This window comes from Anopheles maculipalpis, chromosome 2RL (assembly GCF_943734695.1).
Source record: "Anopheles maculipalpis chromosome 2RL, idAnoMacuDA_375_x, whole genome shotgun sequence".
NCBI classification, from domain to species: domain Eukaryota; kingdom Metazoa; phylum Arthropoda; class Insecta; order Diptera; family Culicidae; genus Anopheles; species Anopheles maculipalpis.
Genome location: NC_064871.1, coordinates 59814876 through 59838586, shown reverse-complemented (window position 1 = coordinate 59838586; position 23711 = coordinate 59814876). Strand labels below are relative to the sequence as shown.

At 42.3% G+C, this 23711-nt stretch overlaps 1 pseudogene; it reads left to right on the top strand.

Annotated features, from left to right (window-relative positions):
* Window positions 1-5485: 5485 nt before the first annotated feature.
* LOC126567310 (uncharacterized) lies at window positions 5486-12486 on the top strand (annotated as a pseudogene).
* Window positions 12487-23711: the final 11225 nt, after the last annotated feature.

Genomic DNA, 23711 nt, shown 5'->3' with positions numbered 1-23711 from the left:
TTCCCTTCAGGTACCTAATGTCGGTCGTGAACTGAGCTATAAAATCCATGTGTCGTGATTGGCGAGGAGATTTTTCTGATTTTGTGGTAAATGCAGTTGTGAGGGGCTTATGGTCTGTTGGGACAGAGAATTCTCTCCCTTCGACGAAATATCGGAAATGTTTTATAGATAAGTAAATTGCTAAGAGCTCCCTATCGAATGTGGAATATTTACGTTCAGCTTCTGAAAGTTATTTCGAGAAAAATGCCAATGGTTCCCAGGTATTATTGTGCCATTGTTGCAAAACTGCTCCTACTGCAACGTGCGAAGCGTCAGTAGTAACATTGTACAAAGTATTGCTTCTTGGATGATGCAGCAACACAGTTTCAGCTATTTCCGACTTAAGCTTTTCAAAAGCAACGTCACATTCGGGTGACCAAAACCACTTTTCTGCTTGATTTTTGGAACAGCTGGACATCAACTGATATAATGGTTTTGTAATTTCAGCAATGCGTGGGATGAAACGGTGGTAGAAGTTTACCATTCCTACGAATCGCTGAAGTTGTTTTAGAGTAGTGGGCTGTGAAAAATTGCTGATTACTTTAACTCTTTCCGGAGCTGGAGCTATGCCATCTTTAGAAATGATGTGTCCCAAGAATTCTATCTCAGGATGTCAAATTCATCTAAACGCCTTAACACTTGGGAGAGATGATCTCTATGTTGTTCTGGAGAACTGCTTCCTATGAGGATATCGTCTATGTAGACGTAGACAAATGTTAAGTTCTGAAAAATTGAATCCATAAATCTTTGGAAAGTGGCACCAGCATTCCTAAGCCCGAATGGCATTCTTAGAAACTCGTATAACCCAAAAGGAGTTGTTATTGCCGTTTTATGCACGTTTCCTGGAGCTACTGGAATAATATGAAAGCACGGACAATATCCAACTTAGAAAAAATGCTGCAGTTTTCTAAGTGCATCGAAAAATTTTGAACGTGAGGAATAGGCTACCGGTCAGGGATTGTTGCAGCGTTCAATCTGCGATAATCGCCGCAAGGGCGCCAATCAGTATCATTTTTACCAACCATGTGTAACGGTGAGGACACAGGTGATGAAGATTGTTGACAAATCCCTAATTTCATCATATGCTGAAATTCAGAAAGGGCTGCATTATGTCGAACTGGATCTAATCTTCTAGGTTTGGAAACTGGTAGCTGACCTGTGGTATGAATATGGTGAACTATGTTGTGCCGTACAGGTTTGTTGTAATTAGGAGACTATGTCAAAGATGGAAAATTATCCAAAAGGTTTGAAAAACTACTATTAATGACAAATAGTTTGGGACTGGGCGTTTCAATTGTGGCAATGCGTGCCGTAACTTGTATGTTTGTTAATGAGTCGATAAACTTTTTGTTTTTTAAATCTCTAGCAAACCGTATTTTTTCAAAAAATCGGCGCCTATGATTGGGTGGCTAACAGCTGCAAGAATGAAAGTGTGGGGGAATACGCGACGAAGACCTAATGAGACCTGAAGCAGCTTAACACCGTAAACGGCAATGGATGATCCGTTGGCGGCGATAAGGCTATCACTGGATTTCGTCATTTTCCGGAAAATGTTGTTGGGAATGACCGATACTTCTGCACCACTGTCAATCAGAAAGGTTAACTTGGACATGTTGTCGAAAACAAAAAGACGGCAGGTTTCTAGGGAACCACACTCAGACCCTGCCACATCTGGTAACCCTTCTCGTTTTTTTTGCACTCTTGGTTTGAAATTGCATGGGGGAACACACTTAGTAGCTGCGTTACCGAACCGTGTATGGTACCAACATTTGAGGTTAGGAGACTTTGATCGATTCCGACCACGTGTTACATTACGATCACAACACCCTGACCGACCATGAGGACGTCCGCGATCGCGCGATAGAGCTAATTTTTTCATCTGGTTTTTTAGCTCCATTATTTCACAACGTTGAGATGCTATTTCATGGTTCGAAGAATTTCCCGAAACAACAGCACACTCGTTCACCGTTGCTCCTTTTGAAGCTTCCCAAATCCTATCAGCTATTTCTACTATATCACGCATTGGACGCTCGCCTAAAGATATAACCGCAATTTCGATTGCCTTTGGCAATCGGCCTAACCACAAACGCTTTACCAACCTTTCCGATACATCGGTTGACGATCCTACTAGTTAAGTCATTCGGCGATGGAACTCTGATGGGCTAGAGTCCCCCATCTCTGCGTTGTACAACAGCTTACCGATGCGTTGTTCTTCGCTGGCCGAGAGTCTGGTCATCAACGCATGTTTCAAGCTGGTGTACCGATTTTCCTCCGGTGGTGAGCGGATGACATCTATCACTTTATCCAACGCGTCGGGAGTTAAGCACGCGAGAAGATGCGCGTACTTAGTGTTCTCAGACCGAATGTGCGTCAAGTCGAACTGCGCCTCCGCCTGGATGAACCAACTGTCGGGTGCGCTCATCCAGAATCCGGGGAGTTTGAGAGAACATACTTCCGCATACAACTGCGGTGTTGCTGCTATCGGAGCATTCTGTGGTGGTGGGGCGATCGGAATATTCGGCGGTGGTGATGCGCCCGCCACTGGTAGAGGCCGGTTCTCGTCGTTGGGCATCACTGGGCTGGTAAATCACAGCAGGATTATAATCACAATCGGCGAGACGTTCAGGCGATTGATGATCTTGAAGGAACGTGTCTACACTGGCTGTGAGATATTGCCTTTTTTTTTTAGCTGATGCCACTTTATGAAACGATGACGCCGTTGCCGCGTGGGTTAGCTTTTGCTAACAAAATGGTGGACTCACAATAGTGTGTGAGTAGCGATGCAGATGTTTTTCGGAAAAAAATGGTCCGAATAAGTATAACTTATCTTCCTCAGGCAGGCGATCGCGTCGGGGTCACCAATAATGCGAAATATCTGTAGTTTTCCTTGCGCATTAAAATAATTACGTGAATTCGCCTTGCGCCTGGATCGCTGTGCGGCCACTCGTTTCTCGTGTTTTATTTCTTCTTTTTTCTCCTGTCCAACTTGTGTCACCTTGACTAACAGTCCGTACGTCTATACCTGTCACTACATGAGTTGAACCGCTACAACCACTACCAAACGTGACGACACCGGCAGATATATTGTACGCCTACCAAAGCAGCCTGACTTCGACCAAAAGCTCGGCCTTTCTAGATTACAGGCCATCCGTCGTTTCGAGCTTCTTGAGCGGAGATTGGAACGCAATCCTGCACTTCGAGAATCATATCAAACGTTCATGAAGGAGTCTTTGGAACTTGGGCACATGTCTCGTATAAGCACTGAATGTGACGATACAGCTGCTTATTATTTACCACACCATCCAGTTTTTAAGGCATCAAGTACCACTACAAAAGTTAGAGTTGTGTTTGATGGCTCAGCTAAAACGTCGACTGGACATTCACTGAATGAAGCTTTACGGGTTGGACCCATAATTCAGGATGAACTCATCGCCATCATTCTTCGTTTTCGTACCTATAAGATCGCTGTTGTAGCTGATATTGCAAAAATGGTCCAGTGGTTCATATTGTCAAACATTGCTCGAATGTTTGATCCTCTTGGGTTGATCGCTCCAGTCATCATACGCGCGAAACTGCTGATGCAGGAGTTGTGGCTGCAGAAAATCGGGTGGGACGATCCGGTTCCTGCACATATCTACAACAAAAGGAAATCGGTTACTGACGACTGGAAGGATTTGGCTGACTTCAAAAGTGAACGGTATGTGCTTTTCCCTAACTCTGAAATACAATTCCATATATTTGCAGACGCGTCAGAGGTTGCATATGGTGCCTGTATTTACGCTCGTTGTGAGGACCAGCAGGGACAGGTACGAGTGACTCTGCTCGCGTCGAAATCTCGGGTGGCTCCCCTGAAACGTGTTACGTTACCGAGATTGGAGCTTTGCTCAGCCGTGCTAGCAGTACATCTGCATCATCGTGTTCGACGGGCGATGAAAATCGATGCGATCGAATCGGTTTTCTGGTCGGATTCAACGCTAAACTGGATTGCGTCTCCACCCAACGCCTGGAAAACATTCGTGGCGAATCGTGTTGCTGAGATCCAGAATTATTCGCATCCCCGACAATGGAAGCGCATTCCCGGTACATCGAATCCTGCAGACCTGGTGTCCCGAGGGATGTCCGCAGCTGAGATGCTGAAAAGTTCGATGTGGCGTTGTGGTCCCGATTGGTTGGCGTTACCTGCCTCTAACTGGCCTATTTCGAATCCATCACTGGTTGCTGAAACGGATATGGAAACTCGTCAGAACGAACAACTACAAAACGCCATCGCATCCAAATGTTCCGACTTGGGTATAAATTGGCACTTTACCCCACCTAAGCCCACACATTTCGGTGGATTGTGGGAAGCAGCGGTAAAGACGACCAAACGACATCTCTATCGGCAACTAGGCAGTTCGAGGCTATCGTATGAAGGGTACAGCACCATTCTGCAGCAGATAGAAGCGGCAATGAACTCGCGTCCTTTGTTGCCACTGACGGATGACCCAAATGATCTGGCGGCGCTTACTCCTGCGCACTTCCTTATTGGCACGTCAATGCATGCGGTGCCCGTTCCCGACTACACCCGCTTGAAAGCCTACACGTTAGACGAATGGCAGAGCTGGCAATTGCTTGTTCAACGCTTCTGGAAGCATTGGGCAACAGAATATCTGCAGGAGATGCAGAAGGATAACAAGGTGGTGAATCGTAGTGAGATAGTACCTGGCCGACTAGTCATCCTAGTGGACGATTCGCTTCCCATCACCCGATGGCCCCTCGCACGCATTGTCGAAATACACCCCGGAGAGGATCAGCTTACGCGTGTAGTGAAACTGAAAACGGCGAAAGGTATAATAACGCGTCCAGTAACTAAAATTTGTCTGTTACCTGTTGCGAAGCCGTCTGCTTAGTAGCACGTATAATTTGCTTTGTTTTCTTTATGACGTTCTGTCATGGGGGGGAGTATGTTGACGCGTAGGCGTCTAGAGGGCCATTTAACGAAAGCTAGTTTCGTCAAGTGAGTAGCGAGAAAATAGTGAGTAGTGAGACGGTCTCTCACGATAGGAACACTCAACAAAAAACTTATAAATAGGGCTCGAAAAATGGAATAAACTCTCCTACATTTTGGAACCTCGAAACCTACAATCTTGTTTGGTAACTATAACTGCAACAAAAAATCGATCCGAAATTTCGCGAAGCATTTTCTTAATTCTGAGCGATCTCAGAAATCTCAGAAATTTCTAAAACCTTGTAGTGTCGTAAGTATAGTTAGTATGTAAGCGTATAGTGGAAGCGTTAGATGTAAGTACATGTATGTATTAGTAAGAAGGAGAATAAACCGGACAGTCATAAAACAGCACTTGAAGGATCAACACCTAACTCCATAACAGTTGACGACGAGGATAAAGCAAACGTTAAAGTCAAATTAATAGTCATGTCGTTAATCGGTGTAATCGAACCATTTGTCATGGGTGAAAGCATCAAGGAGTACTTGGAAAGAATGGATTTTTTTTTTTTTTCAAGTGAACGAAGTCGAATCATCGAAGAAAACAATAATGTTGTTAACCTTGGGTGGAGCGTCGCTGTACAGTCTTATATCAAAGCTAGTGTTACCTGAACAGCCAAAGAAGGTAAACTACGAGAAGCTGTGCGTTAAGCTACAAGACCAGCTGGAACAGAAAGTCAACATAGTGGCGGAACGTTTCAACTTCAGAAACTTTCTACAAAAGGATCAGTCGGTTGCGGAGTACATAGTAGAATTAAAAGTGCTTGCACAATCAGGTAAGTTCACGTGTTGTTTAGCGGAAAGCTTGCGAGATCAACTAGTAGCTGGTGTTCGAGACGAAGGATTGAGAAAACGTCTTCTACGAGAATCGGACTTAACATTCGTGAGTGCAGAAAATATAGCCAGAACGTGGGAAGCTGCTGATGAACAAAATGAAACATTTACATCGAAAGAGAAACAGAGGGAAATGGCGGCGATTAAGTTCGCGCCAAAACGTAGCGTCGGTGCGAAAGTGCACTACTACCGTGGAAGCAGTACACCTTTACACCAACAGAGCAGAGCGCACAAGCAAGAAATGAAGTGTTACAGATGTGGAAGATCACATAATTCACAGACATGTCCTGCGCGTATGTGGCAGTGTTTCAACTGCAAAAAATATGGTCATGTGTCGTCGTGTTGCCGAAGTACGAATGTGCAGAGTTTGAGGTCGGAACAAAAGGATGTGTTACTAACACGCATATCCGAAGATAGAGCGATTAGTGGTCCAGAAGTGTGCGTATTGAAAATCAATGGTATAGACATTGCGTTTGAGATAGACTGCGGTGCGTGTAATACAGTCATACCGGAGAATGTGTACCGAAAAGAATTTGCAAATATCGAGTTAGAACAAACACATTTGCGTTTTATTACTGCATCAGGTCAAAGTTTAACACCGTTAGGAAAAATACGTGTAAATGTAAGCACAAAAAGAAAAACGGTCAGTTTAGTAATCACAGTAATTCCAACCGAAAACAAAGGGCATCCTCTACTAGGTCGTGATGCATTAGATATATTATTTCCAAATTGGAGAAAAAGTTTCAATTTAAATCAAATTGATACAGATAAATGGCTTGATGAGATGAGAAAGATGTTTCCGAATCTAACAAATAGCAATTATAAAGAAGCGATAGAAGGATTCGAAGCTAATTTAGTGTTAAAACCAAACTATGCACCCGTGTTTCACAAAGCGTATTCAGTCCCGTATGCTCTTATAGAAAAAGTAGAAGCAAACCTAGATAAATTAGTGGATGATGGCATATTAGTACCAACACGTACATCAGCGTAGGCGAGTCCTATAGTGGTAGTAGGAAAAAGTGATGGCTCAGTACGTATTTGTATAGATGGAAAAGCTACGATAAACAAAAACCTTACGGTGGAACATTATCCATTACCGAAGATTGATGATGTTTTGGCAAAAATTGCAAATTGGAAGGTATTTTGCAAAATAGATCTAACAGGAGCGTACCTACAAGTAAATCTCTCAGAAAATTCTCAAAATATTTGTACTATAAATACGCATAAGGGGTTATACAAGTACACTAGAATGCCATTTGGGGTTCAATCGGCGCCTGCAATATTTCAATCAATAATCGATCAAGTATTGTTAAAAACTAAAGCCTGTGTGCATATGGTCGATATATTTATAGGTGGAGCAAACGAAAAACAATGTAAATAGAATTTATGCGAAGTTCTAAAAAGGCTAAAAATGCATAAAGTGAAGATAAACAAAAAGAAGTCAGATTTTTTTAAAACTGAAATTGAGTACCTGGGCTACAAAATATCAAAAAATGGAAAAAAAAAAAACACCAAATGAGTCAAAAGTGGAAGCTATTAGTAAAGCTCCGGTACCATCAGATGTGATGAAATTACAAGCGTATCTAGGCATGATAAATTATTACAGTAGGTTTTTGCCAAACTTAGCAACAATATTGGGTCCTCTGTACGAACTTCTACGAAAAGACAAAAAATATGTATTGTCAAAGGAATGTCAGGAATCATTCCCAAGACGGAATCGATGTTAATAGACAACAACGTTTTGGTACCATTTGATCCTAAAAAACCTGTGTAACTCTTTCTCAAGCACAGAGAAACTATGCTCAGGTCCATAAGGAAGCATTAGCTGTTGTTTTTGGTGTCCGGAAATTTCACAAGTACATTTACGGAATCAAATTCAAACCCGTAACAGATAACTCTGGAGTGAAAGAAATATTCAAACCGTCACATAGACCAGGAAAATGTATGAGTCACGTGGATGGGTTGAGCAGATTACCTTTAGCAGAAGGTTTAGAAGTAGGAGAAGAGTTCATACAATTGAATGCAATTTCGTCTTCCTCAATTGTCGATATAGAGTTGATGAAACAATTTCAAAAGCCAGACAGTATATTACAAAAAGTCTACAAAAACGTTCAGCATGGAATGGTTAAAAAATGTGAAATGTGAGTTAAAAGATAATGCTAAAGTTTGTAACAGTTTAGCAATAGAAAATGAAGTGTTGTTTTTCAACAATCGAGCAGTAATACCAGATAAGCTGAAAGATAAAATTGTCAGTCTATTCCATGAAAATCATGATGGGTTAGTAAAAATGAAAATGTCAGCTAGAAAACTTGTATGGTGGAAAGACATGGACAAAGATTTTGAGCAGTTTCTAAAGGCATGTCAAGTCTGTCAGTGTAGACAACCCGTACGAAAAGAAATAGTCACAACCAAATGGGTACAATGTACGCGTCCATTTCAAAGAGTACATATCGATTTTTCTTTTTTGAAAATAGTACATTTTTCATAATAGTTGATAGTTTTCCAAGTTCATGGAGGTAAAAATTATGAAAAGTGCTAAGGCTGAAAATGTGATAGAGAAGTTAGAAATATTCTTTGCATGCTTTGGATTACCAGAGGAAATCGTATCAGATAATGGTCCTCCTTTTGGTTCAGAAAAATTTGTAATGTTTTTGAGAGCAAAAGACATAAAAATCAGTAAGTCCCCTCCGTACCACCCACAGTCGAACGGGTTGGCCGAGAGAGCGGTTAGGACAGTAAAAGACAAGCTGAAGAAGTATTTGTTGGATATGAGATTGAAACCATTAAGTCTACAAAGGAAGCTAAATTATTTTCTAATCAGCTATAGAAATAGTCCATGTACGGTTACCAAAGTAACGCCATCAGAAAGAGTATTTTATTACGTACCACATACATTAGTAGCGAAATTAAACCCTAGGAAAGGACATGAAAGAAAAACATCGAGTAAAGAAGAGTCAAGAAGACTAGTTCCAATGGTGAAATATCAAGATCATTATAAAGAAGAAGAAGAAGTCTATTACAAAAACCACTTTAAGGAATACGTGAGATGGATTCCAGCGATAATAAAGAAGAAGATAAGTAGTCTAAGATATTTAATAAGTCTAAATGGAGTAGTACGATTGGTACATGCAAATCAAATAAGGAAAAAGGATAACGGAATGTATAAAAATGTTGTCGTAATACCAAGAAATGAAACTAAGTCATTTAAAAGGAAAAGGAGTGAGTCTAGTCCTCCACGTTTAAGACGGTCGAAAAGGTTGGAAGGACAACCTAGATTAAAGTATCCGAGATAGAAGTAAACTTTGTTTAAGGGGGAGAATGTAGTGTCGTAAGTATACGTAGTATGTAAGCGTATAGTGGAAGCGTTAGATGTAAGTACATGTATGTATTAGTAAGAAGGAGAATAAACCGGACAGTCACAAAACAGCACTTGAAGGATCAACAACTGACTCCATAACATACCTCAGATTTCTCAGTAATCAGAGGAATTTCAAAAATCTCAGAATTCTTAGAAATCGAAGAATTTTCTAAAAATCTCACAATTCTCATTAATCTCAGAAGTCTCAGAAATCTCAGAAGTTTCAGAAATCTCAGAATTCTTTGAAATCTCAGAAATATCAGAAATATCAGAAATCTCAGAAATCTCAGAAATTTAAAAATTCTCAGAATTTTCAGAGTGAAGAATTTCAAAAATCTAAGAATTCTCATGAATCTCCGACGTCTCAGAAATCTTAAAAAATTCAGAAATCTTAGAAATTTCAGAAATCTCAGATATCTCAGAATTCTCAGAAACCTCAGAAATTTCAAAAATTTCAGAAATCGCAAAAATCTCAGAAGTTTTAGAAATCTCAGAATTCTCAGAAATCTCAGAATTTTAATAACACTCAGAATTTTAAGATATCTTAAAAATCTCACAATTTTTTAGAAATTTCCGGAATCTCAAAAATCTCAGAATTCTCAGAAATCTCAGAACTTTGAAAAATTTTCAGATTTCTTAGAAATCTCAGAAATCTCAGAAAAATCAGAAATCTCTGAAATCTCAGTAATCTCAGAAATCTCAGAATTTTCAAAATTTTCAGGATTCTCAAAAATCTCTGAATTGTTAGATATCTCAGATATCTCACAAATATCAGAAATCTCAGAAATCTCAGAATTATCAGAAATCTCAGATATCTCAGAAATCTCAGAAATCTCAAAATTCTCCGAAATCGAAGAACTTTCAAAAATCTCAGAAATCTCATAAATCTCCAAATTCCCAAATCTTTAAAAATTCTCTTAATTCTCAAATATTTTGGAAATCTCAGAAATTTCGAGAATATTAAAAATTTCAAAATTCTCAGAAACATCAGAAATTTCAAAAATCTCAAAATTCTCAGAAACCTCAGGATTTTCAAAGTTCTGAGAGATCTCAAATATCTAAGAAATCTCAGAAATTTCTTAAACCTCAGAATTCTCAATAATCACAGGAATTTCAAAAATCTCAGATTTCTCAGTAATCGAAGAATTTTCAAAAATCTCAGAGTTCTCATAAATCCCAGAAGTCTCAGAATTCTCAGAAGTTTCAGAAATCTCAGGATTCTCAGAAATCTCAGAAATCTCAGATACCCAGAAATCTCAGAAATCTCAAAAATCTCAGCAATCTCAGAAATCTCGAAAATCTCAGAAATTTCAAATATTTCAGAATTCGCTAATATCTCAGAATTTTTAGATAACTCAGAAATCTCAGAAAAATTCAAAAAATTTAAAAAAATTAAATTAAAATTAAAATTAAAATTTTCAAAAATCTAGGAAATCTAAGAAATCTCGGAACTCTCAAAACTTTCAAAAATCTCAGAATACTCAGAAATTTTGGAAATCTCAGAATCTTCACAAATCTCAGAAATTTCAGAAATCTCAAAAATTCTCAGAAATCTTAGTATTTTCAAAAATAACAGAAATATCAGAAATCTCAGAAATTTCAAAATATTCAGAAAACTCAGAAAATTAAAAATTCTCAAAAATTTAAGAACTTTAAATTTTTTTATTTATTTTTATTTATAATTAATAATGACGGTCCAGTGCCGTATTGTCTACACCGCTTGTGTTGAGTAAATTTTATAATCATCTTGATAAGGCATTTCCTCCTTATTCTTTGCCGTATCCCGGGCATATTCGGTTATGGTGATGATGATGGTGATGATGATGATGATGATTATGATGATGATGATGATGATGATGATGTATTCGTGGATGATGGTCCGGTTCTATTGCGGTGGCTATTGTAATGATGGTGGTTGGGTGCATCCGAATTCCGGCTATTGTGGTGTTGTGGCCGTTCTATTGTTGATCTTTAAGAAATGGTCTGGACTATAACGAACAAATAGACATCGTTAAGACAGCACGAACATTTATTTTTCTGCGTACAGTGCTCTCCAGTGCTTTCCAGCAATGACATTCCAAGCTCAATCTCGTCCACGTCCAACCAAAGGATGATCGACAAGCTCTATCCCGCAGCAGCGAAAGCGACTTCACTACTCCCGAGACTGAACCCGCCGAACACCCCGAACCCGCACCAACGTTGTCAAACTCAATGTGCCAAAACTGGACTGGAGTGGAGAACACTGCACTTTGAACAACGCCTGCCTCCCTTTTACGGCAGTGTTGGAATCACCCTCGAGTGCTGTTGCCCAGTCATCGGATCACCCGTGGCACTACAAAAAATACACTTAAAACATAGAGAACACAACATTTAACAAAAAAGGAATGGGGAAATACGAATAAGGATTGGAAGGATACTTGGGATGTGGAATCATAGGACAAGACCGTTGTCTCTGGCGAATCGGTAAATGATCCTCATGTAGAGGAGGTCCCTGGTAGCCAACATTGCTCTGATTTCTGTACCCGGTCGTCTGCCGACATTCTCGACTGCGCTCATCAAGGAGGGTCTTGCGGTTTCAAATTCCACGCAGGACCACAGAAGGTGATCCACATCGTGGAATCCGTCACCGCAGCCACATACTTTTGTCTGAGCCAGAGTTAAACGCTGTAGATGAGCATTCAACGCAAAATGATTCGACATCAGTCGAGACATCATTCGTATGAATGCCCGGTCTACAGAGAGCCCATCGAACCAAGGCCGCAGGGACACTTGCGGAGAGATCGAGAAAAGAAAACGCCGAGTTCATCCGCCTCCCACATACTCTGCCAGCGAGACAGGAAAAGTTGCTGTGGAAAACGAAGGAACTCCTGGGCCAAGATAGGTCGGTCGTAAAAAGCGCCTTCTTGGACGCCTGTTTTGGCCAATGAGTCAGCCTTCTCATTGCTGGGAATTCCACAATGAGAAGGGACCCAAATTAGCGAGATCTTAAATGCATTATCGAACATTGAGCCAAGCAGTTCAATGATTTTGATGGTGAGGAAGTCCTGACTCTTAACAGCCTTCGGAGATCTCAGAGCTTCAATAGCACTGAGGCTATCAGTGAAGATCAAGTACTTTTCCGAAGGTCTCGCTGCTACTGTAGAAATGCTTGCCATCGTTTGGGCATTACATACATTGAGAACCTTCATATTCGGATTTAAAATTAATATTCATACAGATCATCAACCTTTAACATTTGTTTTAACACCGCAGAATAACAACGCAAAACTGAAAAGATGGAAATCTTTCATGGAGGAACACGACTACCAATTATTCTACAAACCCGGAAGATCAAACGTCGTAGCACACGCACTTTCCCGTATACAACTAAACTCACTAACCCCAACTCAGCACTCAGCTGACGAAGACGATCATTCGTATATACCTTCAACAGAAGCACCAATTAGTGTATTCCACAACCAACTAATATTTAAAATTGGAACTTATTTTCCGACCAATTAATTACCCCTTTCCCGAAATTCAAAAGACATATTTTCATTGAACCAACATTTACTTCTGATTTTATCAAGGATAAATTCAAAAAATTAATCAATCCAAATGTAATTAATGGTATTCACACAGATGAACAAACAATGGGAATGATCCAAGAGGTTTATAAAACTTTCTATAATTCAAAAACAGTCAAAGCTAGATTTTCTCAAATACAAGTATAAGACCTATGCGATGAAGAAACACAAATTGAAGAAATCAAAAATATTCATAATTTTGCTCACAGAAATGCTAAGGTAAACTCATCTCAATTTATAAAAAAATGCTACTTTCCTGGAATAACAAAAAGTATTCAAAACATTGTAAAAAATTGTGAAATATGTAAAACAGCAAAATACGAGAGAAAACCCCAACAATTTATACCAGTAAAAACACCAATACCGACATGCTACAGGACACTTTTGCGAAAATCAAAACATTTGTGAAAAGACAAAAACGATGGGACACAATAGGCAAAATTTGGAAATGGATTTTTTTTTTAAAACATTTATTAGAAAAAAAACATAAAAAACCTTAAATTCTAGTTTACAAATTAAAGAAAACAAAAACTGGATATGAGAATCAACTACAAAGATTACAATGAACATTTAAGGACTTCTACATCAATCACAGCATTGTTGTTTCCAACAATGTGGATGATGTAGTTAGCAAACAAACGTAGGATTGGGATCCGCTTACTTTTACTAACATTTGTTAGGACAGGTAAGCGGAGGAATTGGAATGAGGGAGTAAGGGAGGGCTCGACGTTTTGGATAGCTTGCATCAGAATACTCCAGGCTGTGGACACTCTGGAACACAAAGCAAATTTGTGTTCAACTGTATCCACCTGGGAGCACTCTGCGCAAGCTGAGGATCCACGATTCATCCTGTAAAATAGCTCTCCGTGAGCTATTTTATTGTGTGCCAGCAAGTACAACACTGATCTCTGTTTGGAAGACAGCCGTTGCGAACCGATGTTGCTCCACACTAGTCGCCAGCTTACGGTTGGAGATTCCTGCTCGACCTTTGTGTCGGGAAGCCTCTCAACTAACATCCGACGAATCGCTAGGGCGGTGATCTTATTTGTTTTGGTTGGTATGTATGCTAGCTGCATGACAACCTTTCTGAGGCACGGGTAAGTTGTTGTAACAGAGTTGATGTTCGGCGGGTTTCCCGCGTACAAAATTTGCTGGCCACCGACTCGCAGATAGTCCTGTTCTGCGACATACCTGCTGGTCAGCAGCGCCTGGGTGTTGATGGCCGGAATATGCAGATTAAGCCCTCCACGGTTGCGGGGTAAGGCTAAATGTAAGAGAGGTACACGAATGCCTCCAGATCCTTGCCAAAGGAATGACCCAATCGTCAGTGAGACCTTTGATATGTCAATGGCTCTGGTGCCACATACAGATGCCACGTACCATAGCTTAGGCAGAAGAAACCCATTTAATAGGGCTATCTTCTGCATAAGGTTCAAGTCTCTCATACGGTGAAGCCAGACCAAACGCCGGAATTGGTTGATCACGATGTCCCAGTTGTGTCCCACCGCTTCACGAACGTTGTTGGTGAAGAGAATTCCGAGAATTCGCAACCTTTCCACAGTCCTCAGCCAAGGAATAGTGATGGTGTTGTTAACCGAGACATGTCCAACATCGAGTGCTTCGGTTTTTCTTACGTTGAGTGTGGCACCGGAACATAAACCGAAAGCGTCAATGGCCGCTCTGATCCGCTCGATTTTTTCGGGAGAGGTAGTCACCACGGAGATATCGTCAGCATATGCGTTAACCAAATCGTCTTGACCGCAACATATACCTTCTAATCTCGTGATGAGGGGTTGTATGTATAGGATAAATAGGTGCATGGAAAGCGGATCACCTTGACGTACAGAGCGTCGTATGGGCAAGGGAGAGGAGAGGGTTCCATTGATAAGGATGCGGGACGTTGACTGCTCACCAATCCTCCGCAGAAGTCCCACTAACTTAGGATTGAACCCCAACGAAAGCATGTTGTTGAAGAGAAAACTTCTATCGACGCGATCAAATGCATGCGAAAGATCGAATGAGATAAGCTTACCACACTTGCGTTTCCTCTGCAAATCAATCACCCGCTCCTTAACAGAGAGAATAGCTTGAAAAATGTTTCGTGGTTTATTGCAACATTTTTGCACTGACGAGATTATCTCCCACTTCCCGACAATTAAGTCGAAACGATGTTTGACAATTCTAGACAGGAGCTTATAATCTGCATTAAGGAGGGATATAGGACGAAATGCAGACATGGTTAGCCCACCTCCTCGCTTTCTCACGAGCACTATGACCCCGTCAACGAAACTTGTAGGAATCTCTCCATCAAGCGCCTCATTCAGAATTAACCCAAATTCGCGACTGATAATGTCAAATGCGCGAAGGTAAAATTCTGTGGGTATTCCATCCGGGCCAGGGGACCTCCGTGAAGCCGAACGTTTGATTGCATCAAGGATCTCACCGGAGGTAATCTCCTTCATGCAATCATTGTTTGTCTCACATTCCTGGGAAATGACGCGTGTACATGTAAATGTGCGGTCTGTATTTGTTATGTGTGTATCGTCTGTTGTGTACAATGATTTAAAGAACCCCTCAACATGAACATTTATCGTGTCCGGATCAGTCAAGAACGATCCATCAGCAACCTCCACCTTATCGATCACTGTTCGTCTCCTTCTTTCCTCCCCCAGCTGAAAGGTTGACATGCTTTCGCCAAATATGCGTGTCTCATTTATGCGTGTGAAGTCCTCCGAGAAGCGTTTCTGAAGGAAAAGCATCTTCCCTTTTATACGATTAATATTCACCAGCTCAGAAGAGTCGGTGATATATCGCTCGTATGAGGACTTCAATCCTCTATAAAGAAGTTCGTGATGCATGCGGAAACTTCGGTAACGTTCATTCGTTTTCCAACGGAAAAATGATTTGATTTTAGGCTTCGCTAACTCCACCCACCATTGAATCCACGAGCCGTAGTTTCTACGTTGTCTGGTCCAAATATTCCACTTTACTCCGAACTCTTCTAAATTTTGGCTGTTCAAGATGTGAGGCCTGAGTTGCCAATAACCTTTGCTTCGCATGCCACTGGGTGGAGTCGGCAGGCAGAGAGTTTCTCGCTCCCGTTACGTCCTTTGACTCCAACACGCTGTTGAAGTCGCCTGCGAGAATGACATGTTGACATGCATTTTGTAGGTAGAACGATATCGTTCGCTCGAAAAACTCCTCCCTCTCCCCTCTACGCTGACTCCCAGAAGGAGCGTAAACATTGCACAGGGTGGCAGTGTTCTCAAGCCGAAGGCAAATTAGACGCGAATCTAAACTGCGTTCGACGTGAGAGAATTTTAAATGATCTCGAAGAGCGATCGCTGTACCCCTCCCCGCGACGTCAACATTAGTAATGACACTAAATCCGGGGATCGTCAGATCCGGAATACATACTTTTTGCAAAAATACGATATACTGATAAAAGTTCTGAGGGCCTCAAGCTTTGTCGTGTTAGAAATTGCATTAATGTTAATAGTAGCAAAATTGTAGCTACTACTAACATTATCACTTACCGATTTGGAATCCATCACGACAAGACATATATTGTGGTGTTTAAGTGGGCCTTTTTGGAGGGCGACCAGGCTTACGCCTTGTCTCACTCGCTTGGCTGTGTGTGGAAGAACACGAGGCATCACTCTCGTTCTCTGTCTCCGCATTTTGCTTGCGTTTTACACCAAGCACTTCATCGTTGGAGTGTGAGGAATTTGGGCGGGAGAGGAAATCGAGCGGAGCTTTGAAAACAGCTTCCTTCTCTGTTGGTTGGGGGATGGACTGACACGGCCATCCGTTAATCGCCGCAGGAGCAGAAGCAGGAACGATTGCAGCGGCAGGAACGATAGCAGCGGTTAGCACGGCAGTAGCTTCTTCCTTCGATGCTACTTTCTCTTTCGTGTTCTGCTGTGTGTCTGCTTCGGGCGTCACTCGGCTTATCGGCACGATAAGCCTTTGACCGATTTTCGATGTGGATGCTGCAACACGCTTTGTATCCACATCTTTCGCGTCGGACGTCACAAGAGTAGAGTATTTTGGTTTACTCTTCGTCTTCTTGTTGCTGACGACAGTAGACGGTGCCTGAACAACAGCAGGTGGTGTAGGTGCTGTGCGTAAGGCATTCGCATATGATGCCTTTTGCGCCGGTGCCTTATCTTGGGACAGGGTTTCCCTAAAGCGGCATTGCCGACTTTGCACACAATTAAGCCCGTGATGTACGGGTTCTTGGCAGCTTCGGCAAGTTTGTCGCTGCCCCGGATAGGATACGCTGGTCACTTCATCGCACAGCGTGATGTAAGATTTTATCGGGCTGGTAATTTTCATCCGAACGTTTCGAACTCCAGAGACAACCCCTGCAAATCGTGTTGACGGTGCCCATACTTCTCTGGTGATCGACAACACCTCTCCATACACAGACAATGCTGCCTTCACATCACTGTCTGGTACTCCAGGGGGCAAATCACGGATTTTCACGATCGTCGTGTTGTCTTCCATGGCAATATTTACAGGGAACTTTTTCCCCTCGTGCGTCAGGAAGTGCTTCCCAGCGTGTTCACTCACTAGAGCTTGGGCTTCCTCAAGTGTGTGCATCGTGACATAAACTATGCCCTTCACACTGTTCATCTGCACCAAGGATACTTTTTCCTTGGATCGCTGGAACTCCAGATGCTGACGACCTACGTGTCATTTACTCCACAATGAACTCCCTGATAGCAGAAAGCAACAAACAAATAATAATCAACCAAGGTTTCAATGACAGGTTGAAGCAAATAACTGATGTCTCTAACCAAGTCGTAAATATTGAAAACGAACGCTATGAGTCACACCAAGTAGAAATTCGAAAACTTATTCTACTTTCCAACATAAATATGCTACAAGAAAAATTGGATGTCATAGAAGACGCTATACTGTTAGCTAAACACGGGATTCCGAGCAGTAAGCTACTATCCCTTGAGGATCTGACCTCAATAGAACAGTTTCTAGAATGAATGAAGAATGAAGAATTGCTAAGGCAATCAACTGCCCAAGTTGCAGTAAATGAATCACATATACTATACATGCTAAAATTCCCCAAACTATCTTCAAGAATTTACGAGTACGACTATATCGACTCGATAATACAACACGATGCACGTATAATCGTCACACAAAACTTTGTACTACAAAATCAAACCCACGTATATGTGAGAATCAGTTAAACATCAAAAGAAGAAGATGGGTGGCTTTCGTTTAGTTCACTTTATTTATTCTCCAATTCGCACGTCCTTCACCTTCGACATTTCGCGTTCAACTGACCTCCCGACCCAGCAGCGCGCGCCGCTTAAATACCCCCCTTCGCTCACTCGGCGCTCGCCACGATATCGCTATCTCGTTTCCCTACTTCACACGGCCTTTCCTCGACCGATCCTTTCGCCCCGAAGGATCCTCACCGCAATAAAACCGATAGGGTTTCATATGTGACGAAGCCGTCGACGTCACTTTTGGCCCTTCGCCATTGATCTTTTCTACGTCATAGCGATCATGTGGACGAACACTGGTTACCTTATATGGTCCAAGGTACTCAGCTGCGTACTTCCTTCCAGGCCCGAACTGCGTCCGCTTAATCACCACCAGGTCGCCTTCGCGGTAAGTTGTAGCCGACCGCGCTCGTAAGTCGTACGATCTCCGTTGTTCTTCTTGGGCTTTCTCGATAGAAACCCTGGCACCAGCTCGAGTCTGCTCTCGTTGATCGTGATGTTGGGCCACTCGAATTTCTTCCATCAGCTCACCTAGTCGTAAATCTCCTTCGTGTCTCATCGGTACCCCAAACATCGCTTCAAAAGGAGTAACACCGATGCTCTGATGTGGGCTCGAATTAATCCACCGCTGAATATTGGCAACGTGCTTATACCACTTTGCAGGATCGTTTACACCCATCTTTCGCAACATAGCAATAATCACTTGATTTACCCTCTCTACCTGCCCGTTCCCGCGCGGAACACCTGTCGTAACTTCCACACGCTCGATATCCTGATCCTCACAATACCGCTTAAAATCGTTTGACGTAAACGCAGCCCCTTTATCGCTAATAATACGCCTTGGATTACCAAATACCTCGCTCTGTGTTGCTAATCGCTGAATTACTTCAAATGAATTCGTCGTTTTAGTAGGATATATCCAAGTGTACTTACTAAACGCATCAACTACTACAAACAAATATTTATACCTTTTCTCCGTAATGTCCATTGGACCCAAATGGTCTACGTGATACGTGTCTAACGGAACGTCACCTTTCGCGATTGGGTATAATAAACCGTCAACTTTTCCCCTTTTACGCTCTGCGAGGATACATTTCACACAACACTCAATCGTTTGTTTTATTTTCTCACTCGCGTTTGGAATGTAAAACTCCTGTTCGATAATACCCTCTATCTTACGAGCTCCTAAGTGACCCTTTTCGTGTATCCTACGTATCAAATCGCTTTGCATCCCCGATGGTACCACAATCACTTCCCTACCTTTCACTACTTTCATCAGCAGCCCATTGCACATGACAAAATCTTCAAAAGATTGCGTTTTTAACAATTCAATAATTGCCTTCGCACGCTCGTCACTTTGTTGCATTTTTCTGATCGCTTCTATCATAGGATCGCTTTTCACAATCATCACCGGTGCCCTGCTCAACGCATCCACATGCTTCATCGATGAACCTGGCCTATGAACCACTTCATATTCATACTCTTCGAGCATCAAAGCCCATCTCGCGATTCTTGCCGACAGTTCTTTCGATTTTAAAGTATGCCCAAACGCTGCACAATCTGTAACGATCTTAAACTTGATGCCTAAGAGATACACACGAAACTTTTCAACAGCGCGAACCACCGCTAGCACTTCCAAATGAGACGCACTATAATTCTTCTCCGCGTTTGATGTTTGTTGACTCATGAAGGCAACAGGATGAAACTTGTCATCGTCACTCTTCTGCATAAGCGCAGCACCATAACTGTACTTTGACGCGTCCGTATGGAGCTCGGTTTCGGCACTTTCGTCGTAGATCTTTAACACCGGATCGGTCACCAAACACCGTTTCAACTCGTCAAAACTCGAACGCTCCTCTTCACTAAACACAAACTCAACACCTTTCTGAAGCAAACTTGTCAAAGGCTTCGAAATTGTCGCGTAACCAGCAATAAATTTTCGGAAGTAACTCGTAAGTCCCAAAAATCTTTGCAGCTGCTTCACATTTTTCGGTTCCGGAAAAAGCTGAACCGATCGCAACTTACTCGGCGCTATGCGATAACACCCGTTGCGAATCACATACCCGAGATACTCCACTTCATCCTTTAAAAATTGCGATTTTTTCCAATTGAACTGCACACCGTTCTCACTCGCGACATTTAACAATTCCTTCAACGTTTGAAAATTACTTTCCTCATCTAATGAAGGAATTATTAAATCATCCACATACACCAACACACGCTCACTCTTGATGAATTCCCGAAACACATCCGCTACAAACCGGCTGAAACTCGCTGGACTATTGACCAACCCGAAAGGCGTTCTAAGAAACTCGTACTGGCCTGTGTGGGTAACAAAGCCTGTGTACCGCTGGCTCGACTTTTCCACAGGAACATGAAAAAACGAATTTTTCAAGTCAAGTGTGGTAAAAACTCTGGCTGACTTCAAGCGATCGATTTGATCTTCTATGTTCCTCATGGGAAAACAATCCTTAATCATTTTTCGATTAAGTTCGCGATAATCAACACAAACGCGTAAGGAACCGTCCTTTTTTCTCGCTAACGTTACCGGACTCGCAAAATCACTCTCACTTTCTCGAATTATTCCCGCGGCTAACCACTCGTCGATTGTTTTCTCCAGCACCGCCTTTTCACCCGGAGCAAAACGCCTTGGCGACGAACGCACAGGCGTCTCGTCATGCAAAATAATTTTCGTCTCAACACGACTATTCACGTTTCCCGCAGGTTTGTACCCCGAAATAACAGCCTTTACTCTTTCCGAAAATCGAGGAGACACATCCAAATTGTCTTCATTGTCACACACAATAGAAAACATTTCATCCGTTGAACCATATGGCCTGACTTTGACACCCGCCGTTGTCATCGTAACTTCAAAATAGTTCAAGGAATCTCTGCCCAATACTGCATCGTAAGACATGCTTTCATTTGGCACCACAAAAAATCGCACACCACTAAAAACGTTATCATCCACCGTAACGTCCACCGTGAACATGCCGATCGCCTTTGTTCTCATGCCACCAAAGCCCTGGAACCACATCGAAGTATCGATCAGCGGCGATCCCTCGATTCTTTTGTAACAACCTATTGTCACCAAGTTTTGGTTGCTTCCACTGTCAAACAATGCCTTGACCGATGTTTTGTTTAACACGACATCAACCATTCCCACCGATTCTTCCGTCACGTTTATTTTCGCAGGAACGACGCTTTTGTTCCGCGCACACTCGCTCGCCTTATGACCGTACTCACGACACGAGAAACATTTCGGACCACCCTGTGTCTGCGCGCACGCGCGAGCTTGGTGTCCTTTGTTTCCGCAATTGTAGCATCGCTGCTCCGCCCGTTTGTCAACGCGGCTACTGGATGACAAAACTCGTTTGTTTTCTTCTTTATCTGTCGTTTTCTTCTTTCGAGCCATGCGCACTTTTTCAAAATTGAGCAACTTTTCTTTTAACACTCGAATTGTTTGCGCCTCGTACAGCAATGATTTGAAAAGATCATCGTCGGTCACACCGTTCACGATGTACTCGCACAAGCTTGGTTCGTCTAAATCAATTTGGGCAGCAATTCGTTGCATTTCGTAAACGTACTCTCGCATCGTCTCGGCCGTTTCCTTCTTCCGATTTGCGAGAATCCGATGCACATCACTCGACCTCACAAATGGAGCAAATTCCGTGATCAGCTCTTTTTTCAATCTCGCATAAGTTTGCACATTACGCAAAGACGACACGAACTTTCTTGCGATTCCCGTCATCTTTTTACGTAACATGATTAGCTTTTGTTCGTCATTCCATCCTGCTGACTTTGATACGGAATCGAGGTGTGCCAGCCAAATACGCACATCGTGCCCATCCTCTGCTCCAAACGTCTCAATGCTATCTTCCACATCTCGAAATGCGTAAACGCGTTGCGGTCGTTTAGGCGTCGAGATTCGCACAGCAGTTTGAAAAGGGTCTTCTTCCGTTTCATCGTCATCCTCGGCAACAAAGCTATCACCTTCTTCCGGAAGATCCAGATCCGCTTTTTCCTCGGAATCATCATCGCAACTCTCGTACGGTTGGTTACCCGCGTAGTTTTCGACGTCGTCTATGGCGTTAGCTGGTTCTGCTCTGTGTCCACTCCCGGACGGACCGGCGTTGTCCCCTGACGCAACCGTCGCTCGGTATTTCACAATTCGATTCGCGATTTCCACTTTTCCTCCAGTGGTTTCTAGGCCAAGCCTCTCACACTCGCGCACCAACCCAATCTTCGTGAAATCTTCACAAAGCTCCTTGACCGTTGCCATTCTATCTCTCTCTATCTTTCACTCACAAAGCCGACACACACACTACCACACAATTTTCTCGCGGCTTCCCGCACTCACGCACAAATGTCACACTAGTTGACTCGTAAAATTCACACAGAATTTTCACAGGCAGGTTGCTGTAAAGCCTCGCTAAATTTCTTCACTCGGATTGCTTCGGAAAGCCTCGCTATCCCTCACGGATTCTCACTGGTTGCTAAAAATAAAGCCTCACTAATTGCTTCACAAGCCTCACTGATTCGCACGGATTGCTACGAAAGCCTCACTGTTCATCTCTTTCACAAAACGTCTCACTATTTGCCTTCATAAAAAAGCCTCACAGTTTTTTGCTATTTAATCACAAAATAGCCTCACGAAACATCACACTATATCGCACCGATTGCTTTCATCGCAAAAGCCTCACTCGTTTGGGAAAACAGTATCCCGGTTGAGCCCCCATGTGAGAATCAGTTAAACATCAAAAGAAGAAGATGGGTGGCTTTCGTTTAGTTCACTTTATTTATTCTCCAATTCGCACGTCCTTCACCTTCGACATTTCGCGTTCAACTGACCTCCCGACCCAGCAGCGCGCGCCGCTTAAATACCCCCCTTCGCTCACTCGGCGCTCGCCACGATATCGCTATCTCGTTTCCCTACTTCACATATATGCTATAACAGAGAAGTGCCAACAACAAGAAGATGTTTATATATGTCCGCAAATTGGCTTACAAAAACCCACAACATGCATTCAACAAATTGTGAGAAGAGATGATTGACAATGTAACTATGAAAAGATTTACAGTCGAGGCTTCATAAAAAAAATAAAAGAAGACACAATACTAATCAACGACGTAATAGCAGAAATCGCAACAAACTGCAGCAAAATGAACCAAGTACTGAACGGTTCCTACGTCATACAATTCGAAAATTGTAACATTATCATAAATGGAGAAATTTATTCAAACAACGAAGTCACCATTCCTGGTAAACCATTCAAATCAACAGCAGGAATCAACATCGATAAAGGCGAAATCCAACATGAACCGCCTCTCCAACTCTTACAAAAGCTCACCATAGAACATAGAGAAAAACTACAAAGTATTAACTTGCAGAATAATTCTTTGAGATGGAAATTTAATGTATTCGGAGGAACATTTGCATTCATATGCCTATGCGCATTGATAATCTGTTTATTCTTCCACTTCAAGAAAACAACGATAAAAGTAAACATGACTCAAACAAAACGACCCGAAACCTTCGTTAGCAGACCAACTTCATTCCACGCAGCTACGAGACTTTGAGGGCAAAGTCATTTAAGAGGGGAGGAGTTAAGATGACAGCGCAGCACAATAAAAGCAACGCAACAAAACGCGCCACCCAGCATCGCAACATGAGAACC